Below are 10,232 nucleotides of genomic sequence, written 5' to 3'. Positions count from 1 at the left end.
TTTCACTAAGGTCACCACCTTTTACAAATAGACGTGATATCGACCCCATCTGACTCAACAGTGTGTCATTTTACTGCGCACTGCTCTTCTCTGAGTGTTGTTGTGGGCATATTCATCTTTGAGGTGCTTCCATTTTAATCTAATTCAAAATCTAATCCTCCTTCTGCACAGTCCAAAGTTTGCTCTCAAGAATTTTGGTACAAGCTGTTTGCAACCCACATAAAATTGATTGTTAAATAGCGAATTATAAAACATAAAAATATTTATTTGTAGAGTCCATCAATAAGTGAATGTTTTATACAGTACATCTTCCCAAAAGATGCTTTAAACAAGTTCTTGCTTCTTTCCCCTTCTTTCTTCCTGCCTGATTGGTTTAGCAATCAGATCCAAGAGTGAAAAAGACAGATTGGACAATATTTCACATTACAACTAAAGTTCTTTGAACTGTTATCAGTTTAGAACTCTACAGTCCTGTTTTTGTAAGCTACTAAGTTTTGGTCAGGGTTTTGGTTGTCCAATTAAATGAAGTAAATTGAAGAATATTTGGGTATTCCACAAGTGATCCATTCCCTTCAGATGTTAATACATCTACTAAGAAGTAGCAGACCAAACATTAAAGAACCCTTATACACACAAAAAAAATTTTTACATTCAGCACCCTCCACTAATATTGGCACCCTTGGTAAATAAGAGCAAAGAAGGCTGTGAAAAATGGTCTTTATTGTTTAACCTTTTGATCTTTTGTTTAAAAAAATCACAAAAATACTCTGCTCTCATGGATATCAAACAATTTCAAACACAATACAGGTTGTTGTTTTTTTTTGTTTTTGTTTTTTAAACAATTATTGGCACCCTTTTAGTCAATACTTTGTGCTACCTCCCTTTGCCAAGATAACAGCTCTGAGTCTTCTCCTATAATACCTGATGAGGTTGGAGAATACATGGTGAGGGATCTGAGAGCGTTCCTCCATACAGAATCTCTCCAGATCCTTCACATTTCAAGGTCCACGCTGGTGGACTCTCCTCTTCAGTTCTCCCCACAGGTTTCTATGGGTTTATATTTGTTGCAGTGTGTCTTGTTGAACTGGGTGTACAAGCTTGAAGTAACTTTATAAAAAAATATATTTTCTAAAGATAACTAAATGTATTCTACTGTAAAGCTCGACAAGATTTTAATTTGTAGTCATTACAACCTTGTCCATTGAAAGATTTCTTCCATTTCCAGTCATTTCTAGGACCACATCAAGCAGTAATACAGCATGCATTCACCATTCCAATGGTTAGATTATATAAACATCTATAAATTTAAACATCTACCTCCACTATTACCGTACCTTCCTCCTAAAATCCCACAATGCCTTGCATTGCTCACTTCAGCTGACGTCACTATTGATTAGGTCAAACTGAGACTTTACAGTTGGATGGGTCCGCCCGTTTCTTTGATCACTGTCTGAGTCAAATGTGAATGTGGTACCCTAGGTGTGGATATAGATATGTTAATTAGATTAGGCCTGGTGAAGTTCTCTTCAGGCTCCTGTAGCTTCTCACTTCCTTTGTAACACCTCTAAGGACGGCCCACTGAATGCCAATAAAATTACAATGCATGTCTTCCTTAATTAGACTTGATGACTACAGAACGAAACAACATATTCTCAAGTTGTAAACTGATGCTCTCATCTGCAATAAAGAATGCGGCTGGAGATACTTCCAAGTCTAGTGTTCTTCTCTGCAAATTAGTTTATATTAATGCACTTGTTCTAATAAGTTATTGTTTCTGCAGTAATAACTTGCGCAGGGACTTGTATGAGGGAGGTTCTACATAAACTGAACCTGGGTAAAAGATGTATCATGATATAGTGAAGTTTTCTGTGAGGTTGAGAGCCTTTTTATGGAACACTCTGAAATGTGTGCGCTTTGTGACAATCTGGGGTAAAGCAATATGTTTTCTACCACAGACAAGTCTTCATGACAAGCTGCGATTGCTGTCTTTTTAACACCAAGAGAAAGAATGAAGAAGTTATAAGTAAGTGGTTATATATATATATATATATATATATATATATATATATATATATATATATATATATATATATATATATATATATATATACACACACACACACACACACACACACACACACACACACACACTAAGATAACATTTTTGAAGACATTTAAAAGTGTTAATTTCCCTTATGTAGGAGACTTTTGGGACACCCTGTAGTTGATGTGCTACAAATGCATATTTGGAGTGAGTGCCTAAATATTTAATAACACGTCTTGATTTCCTTATCCCTATTCCAAATATAGTGTTCAGAAACATTTGACTACGTAGCTATTTTGAATATCACTCATTTTTGGAGTGCAAGTTGTTGCTGAAGTCTAAGCAGAAGAACAAGCCTTTATTTGTCGCATAAACATGAAACTCTTTTCATACACATCCCAGCTTGTTAGGAAGTCAGGATCAGACATGACACAGCGCTCCTGGAGCGGAGAGACAGAGTTAAGGGCCTGTCTCAACACCCCAACAATGGCAGCTTGGCGGTGCTGCGGCTGGTACCCCTGACCTTCTGATCAGTAACCCAGCACTTTAAGCATCCAACCACTGCTGCCCTTTATGTATGGACAGAACACATGATCAGGAAGAGTGCTTTTAGAGTCATCAACCTTCAGACATGTGTAGATGAGTGGACAGCATGGAGCACATCTGTCCTTCTACTGTTCTCTCACTCTTTCTCTCCCTCTCTCCCCCTTTTTCCCCACTCGCACTCTTTCTTTTTCTAGCTAATTTCATCAGGCCCTTAAAGCTATCTGACTCCAGTAATGAGAGATCATTGGGTCTTTGATCACAGTGGCAGTGAGCCACCACTGCTGTGGGCCATCTGGAGCATCATGCATACACATGGGCACACATGCACACGCATAAACACACACAGACACACACATATGCATACACACACTACCTGATTCACCTTCACTCACCTAACAGTCCCCTTGAAGACTTGTGCATGCCGTTTAAGGACCGTTTAGCAGGCTGCAGCAGCTGGCAGAATGCAGGCAGTGGTTGGTAGGACATGTGCTATCATGGCTTTCAATCCTCTTGAGGCAGTTCTGGTGGCACATAGACAGTTGGGAAGTCACTAGGGCACGGAGAAGGTCATAACAACAGTGTGGTGCTGGAATGTTGTAAGTGCACATTCAATAGACCAAAACAGCTGGGAGGAATAGATACTGAGAAGGGAAGATAAAGAAGAGAAGCACGTTCAAATGCCACTTAAGGGATTCGAGCTGATTGAGTGTCTAAGACAGCAAATGTTTATAAAATGATTGTTTCACTATGCACTAGCACGTTTGACTCGCATCTCCGGGTTTGCGAGTAGTGGGGAGTTTGCATGTTCTCCCCGTGTTTCGGGGGGGGGTTCCTCCGAGGGGGTCTCCTCCCCCAGTCCAAGACGTTGTAGGTTGATTGGCATCTCTAATTTATCAGTAGTGTGTGAATGTGTGTGTTATTGTGTCCTGTGATGGGTTGGCACCCCGTCCAGGGTATCCTCTGCCTTGGGGCCCGAGTTCCCTAGGACAGACTCCAGGTTCCCCGTGACCCTGTGTAGGATAAGCGGTAGAGAAAATGGATGGATGGAATGGAAGCTAAAACCTCTTTCCTGGGCTGCTTCATGTTAAAGGGGATCAGTCAGTGTGGAGCAACTGAGGCTGCATAGGAAGTGCTGGAGCGTTGGGGCAATATATTATACAGACCCACTCCCGCAGGTTTAGTGTAAACACCATTTCTCATACATGTATGTGTGTGTGTGTGAGAGTGTGTGAGAGAGAGAGCAAGAGAGACAGAGCAGAGCCAGCCATCAGAGATGTCACCGGTGAAATAGTGTCAGGGTAAAGAGTGTCCGTGATGATGGCAGTTTTACTGTGGCCCGTAAAGTTGAGTCATGCTCTAAGAATGATGAGGACTTTGGGCCCTTCAGAACCCTATCGTTAAAGAGTCATGGTTTCTTCCACATACCATTTTGGTCCAAACTGCACTGGCATCAACATAGCATATGTAATGCAGCAGTCTGAGATATTAAAAGTCATTTATGAAGCTACATTAAAGTAGAATGTGTTTTTAAGCTCACATGGTTACAGAGAGTGTCTCTTTCATGTCCTTGACCTCTGATCCGACTGTACTCTCTCAGCATTCCTATCCTCTTCGCTTACCACATCCTACCCACACTTTTCCCATGCTCCAGCTGGGAATAAGAGGAACCAGCGTCACACAATAAGGCACCATAAAAAGTACAAATAATTTGATTAATTTAATTACATTTCACTTGTTTTTATTGACGTACATGGGCAATCTTCATGACTGTATATAGACATTTCACATAGAGAACACGTAGTGGGAAAATGCAAGTCTGTGTATAATCCTATAGCCAAGGAATTCTAAGCCACCTAAAATGAATATTATTCTAGCCCCCAACCCTGTTTTATTTTCATATTGTGTTCTGTAAATATGAAATATATTTAGATATCCTACTGGAATTTTTGCCTGTGACCCCTAGAATTGTCACACGACAGTTCACAAAATGCCTCTAACAGTTTCATCCACAAGAGTGCAGTAATTCTCAAAACTACCCTCTACGACCTGTGACAATATTGCGTCCTCTCATTTAAGCTATCCGAAGCTTATTGCGTTCCACAAACACTAACACTACAAAGCATGATAACAGTTTTTATAGGAGATAAACATGACCACAAACATGACCACACCCATAAAACATGTCATGCGCAATGTGTAAATGAATATTGCCTGACGTTTTTGCACTTAGATTACATTCAACATGCAATGCCAGCATTATTGAGAAGGGGAAAAAAAATGTTTCAGCTGTTTGAGTAAATGAATGGACCTCAGCAAGACGTACAAGGTCAGAAACATGTGTTCTGTGGCTGTTTGTGTTAGATGCACTACAGTTGATGAACATTTTCGAATTTTCTCTATATCTGCATAAATACGACCTAAAACAACATCATATTTTCACACAAGTCCTAAATGTAGACAAAGAGAACCCAATTAAACAAAGGAGACAAAAATCTTATACTTGGTCATAGTTATTACATAACTGTGAGTGGCAAAAGTATGTGAACCTCTGAGATTAGCACTTAATTTGAAGGTGAAACTAGAGTCAGGTGTTTTCAACCAATCGGATGACAATCATGTGTGAGTGAGCATACTGGGGTTTTTTTTGTTTGTCTGTTTTTAATGAAGATCTTCACAACACATGTTTGGGGTTCTCTTTGTCTACATTTAGGACTCGTGTGAAAATCTGATGATGTGTTAGGTCACATCTACGCAGAAATGTAGAAAACTCTAAAGGGTTCACAAACTTTCCTAACATGTGTGTACTTATGTTCACTCTACCAGCATGCTTGGCTTATGCTTCAGTCCTTATGCATCAGAGCTGTGTTTTTGTGTGTTTGAATGACTCATCTTAAAGTGTGACTAATATGGCTTTTTTAAAACACTGATTAGTTGATGGTGATTGTCGTGTTCCCCTGACAGATTCCCTGATCCGCCTTCAGAAATTCAGGTCTCTACAACATCTCTTTGCGATGACAGATTTTTTTTTTATGTAAAAAAATAATAATAATTAAAAACAGCCAAAGTAGAATGTGTATTGTCAGCGCTGTGCCAGTGGCATAAAGCATTTCCATGAAAGAACTGCAGAAGGCTGGAAATCATATATTTATTCTGCTTGTTTTTAATAACAGTCTGCAGCCACGTAGAAACACATTGTAGGTAGGATGTTCACATTCTCTGGGCTGCATTAGTACCATTTTCTGTTTACTTGTGTGGGAGTAACAGACACACACACACACACACACACACACACACACACACACACACACACACACACACACACACACACACACACTAATCCAATATGTCGATTTTCCCCTTCCTACATCTGTCCTTTGCTCTCTGGATAAGGCTGTAATACCTGCAGAGGGATTCTGATCACTCTGCCTGCACTTTACAGGCAGCAGGCCTTCGTCTGAGAATTGCAGTATTTTCCACAAACAAGATGGAGAGAGAATAGGAGAAAGAGAAGAGGGATCATTCCCGCTCAGTATAAAGAGGATTAGGATTTACTCAAGGTGTCTCAGACTCTGAAGGGGAAGCAGAGATTAACCACTTCAAAATTTGATGCACAAAGCAAATATAGACCTTTCGTTTTCACTTTCTATTGTAATACTGAGTCAGGAGTCCTTCGGTGAAAATGTTCAGGTTCAGCCTTCACTGTTTTATAGGTATTAACAACAAGGGACAATTTGGAATACAAGAACAGAGCATAGATATGAATATTATAACATGAGGTCCTGGTATATCAAATTCCTGAGTATTTAAACCAAACACATCATCATTGTAAAATGCATGGATAAATCCTGGGACATAACAGTGATGCACTTAACCCATGTTATGTCAGCTGAATGCGCTAGTTGAAATGTTGCATCTGTGCATGTCTGGATGTTTAAATAGGAATTCCAGATGAAGTGACAGTGGCGTCTCTGCTCGAATGGCTAAACCAGCTGGCTGACCCTCGTAACCACAAACGCTGCCTCAAACTCTGGTGCTGTATCTCTGATATTCTCACTGAGTCAGCTCTGTCAGATAACAGTGACACTGTTCACAGGAACACAGCGTTTTAACAACCAAAGAAAAGTAGAGCCTTAGCAAATTCATAGCAAAAACCAACCTGATCTAATTGGCATAAAATCTTTTTGGGCGAATTTCATACAGGAATATGAAACGCTCACTCACGATATAGCCTTAACTTTTCATATGAATTGTTGTTGTAATTGTTGTGACTCGCTGTATAGATAGACAAGCAATGTAACGTGTCTATATGTTGTTTCAAACCAACTGAATCTGTAACTACAGTGAGTACAAACTACACATCACATCTTTTCTGGCAGTTGTATGGAAAGCAACTGATTTTGTCATAAATCATAACAAGCTATATAGACAAAAACATTGCTCATTGGATAGCATCTAGCTCAGACCAGTGTGTCATGAAAGTAGCCATCAAATAGCCATCAGAATCTTCTCTTGAATATCAGACATTACCAAGGTTGCATCTGATTCTAGACGTGTGAGCACTGAACTGGTTCCTAAAAGCCCTCCTGTTTATAACAATTAGGCTATGTGATGGTATTCATGTTGTGTACCCATAAGACTGACTGGTTCACGTCAGTGGATCCCTCAGCTTCTCTCTAGCACCCACAAGTCTTCTTGAGATGTACGCAGGGAGCCTTGTTTCCTATGATGGCCAAAGGCATAAGGATACTGCATTATTTGGATGGTTGGCTTTAATGTGCCACTACCAAAGAGAACGCTATACACTATACATCTTCCTTCGTCACACACATTACAGTGCTTGCTCTCCCAGTGAACTACTGTACATTCAGCATGAATGTAGCTGGTAACATATATCAAAGAAACCACACACCAGATTTATTGCTTTGATGCATGCGTATTGAACGGAGATTGTTGCCAGAGAATGAGCGCTGGTGTGAGTAATGGAGTAATGATAAAATAATTAACAAAACAATATAACTGAGGTTGCTTTTTAAGTATCTTCCCTATTCCAAAGAATAAATGAATGGGGAAAAAAACATGCCTTTCCCCCTACCTAAATAAAAGGCACTTAAAGTGTCCTGGCAGGTATAAAGGGCATAATTATCTTATATGTAATGAGTGCAACTTTCTGATGTGTGAAATCTATAGCTATATCTATGTATAGATAGTATAGATACACTACATGGCCAAATGTTTGTGGACACCTGAGCATCAGACCCATCTGTGCTTCTTCCCAAAACTGTGCCACAAAGTTGGAAGCACACAATTGTACAGAATGATGTTATATGCTGTAGCATTACAATTTCCCTTCACTGGAACTCAGAAGCCCAAACCTGTTCCAGCATGACAATGCCACTGTGCACAAAGCGAGCTCCATGAATACATGGTTTGCTAACAAAGGGCAGGCTAATTTTGGAATGGGGTGTTCAGAAAGCACATGGGCATGATGGTCAGGTGTCCATAAACTTTTGGCCATATAGTATATATAAGAATAGCATAGAGCAAAGACTTAGCAAAACAAATAAACCAAAAAAAAAAAAACTAGCATAAAGCTGGAATACACAAAAGGAGTGTCTGTTCTTAATTGGGACTGACGCACTGGGTTCAAACCATCTCAAAGTTCAAATGCGATGACATCATTGACATTTACATTTATAGAGTTTATAGACACCTTTATCCAGGGCTACTTACATAAGTCATTCCTGATAGCCAATCCCTGTGTTGGATCTGCTGTTTTTTTCTGAGATATCCTAAACACATATCAGACAGACAGACAGAGAGACACACACACACACCCAAAAAGTCTAAATACGTTACACAACAGACGCAATGAGACACAACACACCCCAAAAAGTGTGGCAGATATTATTATCGTGCTGCTCAAACTCTGCAAGAGCAGTTCGCTTAGGTCTGTTGAGTTAAGGACGTGAAGTCAGCCGGCTCAACCCCACATCTCTCAGACTGAGATGCATGATTGTCTCAGTGACAGGCACAGGCTCTATCTCATTGATGTGAGGCGTTTTTTTTTACAAAAGAGGTCTGCTTGGGAGCAGTGCTCCTTTATAGAGAGATGGCTGAGGGGCAGTGTGTGCCACAAAGGCACAGGAGGTGTTTGGATTCACAGTATGGGAGTAGACGATCTAGTCCTCAGATTCTTCTTGAGACACCGCCACATGCTGGTCCAATCAACAACAATGTAACAGTCCAATAGACCTCTCTGCCTTGCACAAATAGCTCTAAGTTAATGTCACTAAGAGAAACTCACTTGCTAGGATAGTGTCTGCAGCCAGAAGTGGTATTCCACTGCCAAATCAAATGTGGTTCTTCCTGGATCAAGATGCACTGTTCCAGAACTTTCCACCTCTAGCACTGATTCTGCCCATGTTACATTGAAGGTGCAGTCCATGGCAGCACCAACATTAAAGATGGTGTGTTGCTATGGGATCACAAATTTGTAATCTTTCTGAAGGGAGCAAGACCATTATGTCCACCATGCTTACAATCCCATGCAGCACGGTGAACTGAAATGGGTTTCTAAAGACTCGTTTTTTCTAGCAAAATGAGTGACAGAACTGTATACTTTGACAACAATCTCACCTTGCTTGTACTCATGACTGGATGACTCTGGAGTGACCTCAGTTGAACCCAGGGTTTCTGCCCAAATTCATATGTAATATCTAACAATTTGTTCTCTCTTTCTGTCAAGCTGTACATGCACTCTACAAGCTTGAAAAGATGTTGGTGCCTGAACCTGACACTGTGGCTCCTGGGATATCTTCCAGACTTGCCTGATTCATCCTGATACTCTGCCTCCGCTTGAAACTTTCTACACTTGTGACTCACCTTCTGTTGCTGTGAATGGTCCCACGTGGATTTACACATAAAGATTCTGCACCATCTTCTGCACCATCTAGATACTTTAGATTTGTACATAAGATCACGGTCATAAAGACTGTCCTGTGCTCATCGAAGAACACTCATTTACAATATGCTCACACTGAACATCCTTTCAACACACTTAGTACTGTTTAGCTTTACTCTTCCCCACCTGTATTCAGGCATGATTTATAATCCTACTATCCAGTGTCAGTCAGTAAAGGATGGATTTCCTTTTGTCACAGGGTTTCTTCTTCGTAATGTCACAGGGAGTTTTTCCTTGCCACGGGTCCCCTTTGCTTGCTCATTAGGGATCTAAATATAAATCTATATCTGGATATATGGAGGAATGTCTCCTCCTTGAGTTTAAGTAGGCTGGTGCCTTATACATTGAGGCATCTGTTCAGGTGATATTCGACAGTTAAGAGGGGTTCAACTGAATGCTGGATACATATTCCAACAGTATCTATATCAAATACGGTCACATGATCAGTTAGTTCTTGACTTTGTTGAATGCATCCGCACATGCACAGAACCACGGTTGCATTTATAAATAGCGTTCTATTGATTATAGACTAAACAATCATTCTTTTGTCAAATTATTTTCTCAGTGTTGAATAGCGTAGCCAATCATCACAATATTCAAAAGTAAAATAACAGACTGTGAAATGACTCAAGTAAAGCTTAAAGTAATCCATACAGTTTGCTTTTCAATGCACCTGTGAAG

Source organism: Ictalurus punctatus, chromosome 14 (genome assembly GCF_001660625.3).
Source record: "Ictalurus punctatus breed USDA103 chromosome 14, Coco_2.0, whole genome shotgun sequence".
Lineage (NCBI taxonomy): Eukaryota > Metazoa > Chordata > Actinopteri > Siluriformes > Ictaluridae > Ictalurus > Ictalurus punctatus.
This window is presented reverse-complemented; position numbering follows the sequence as displayed.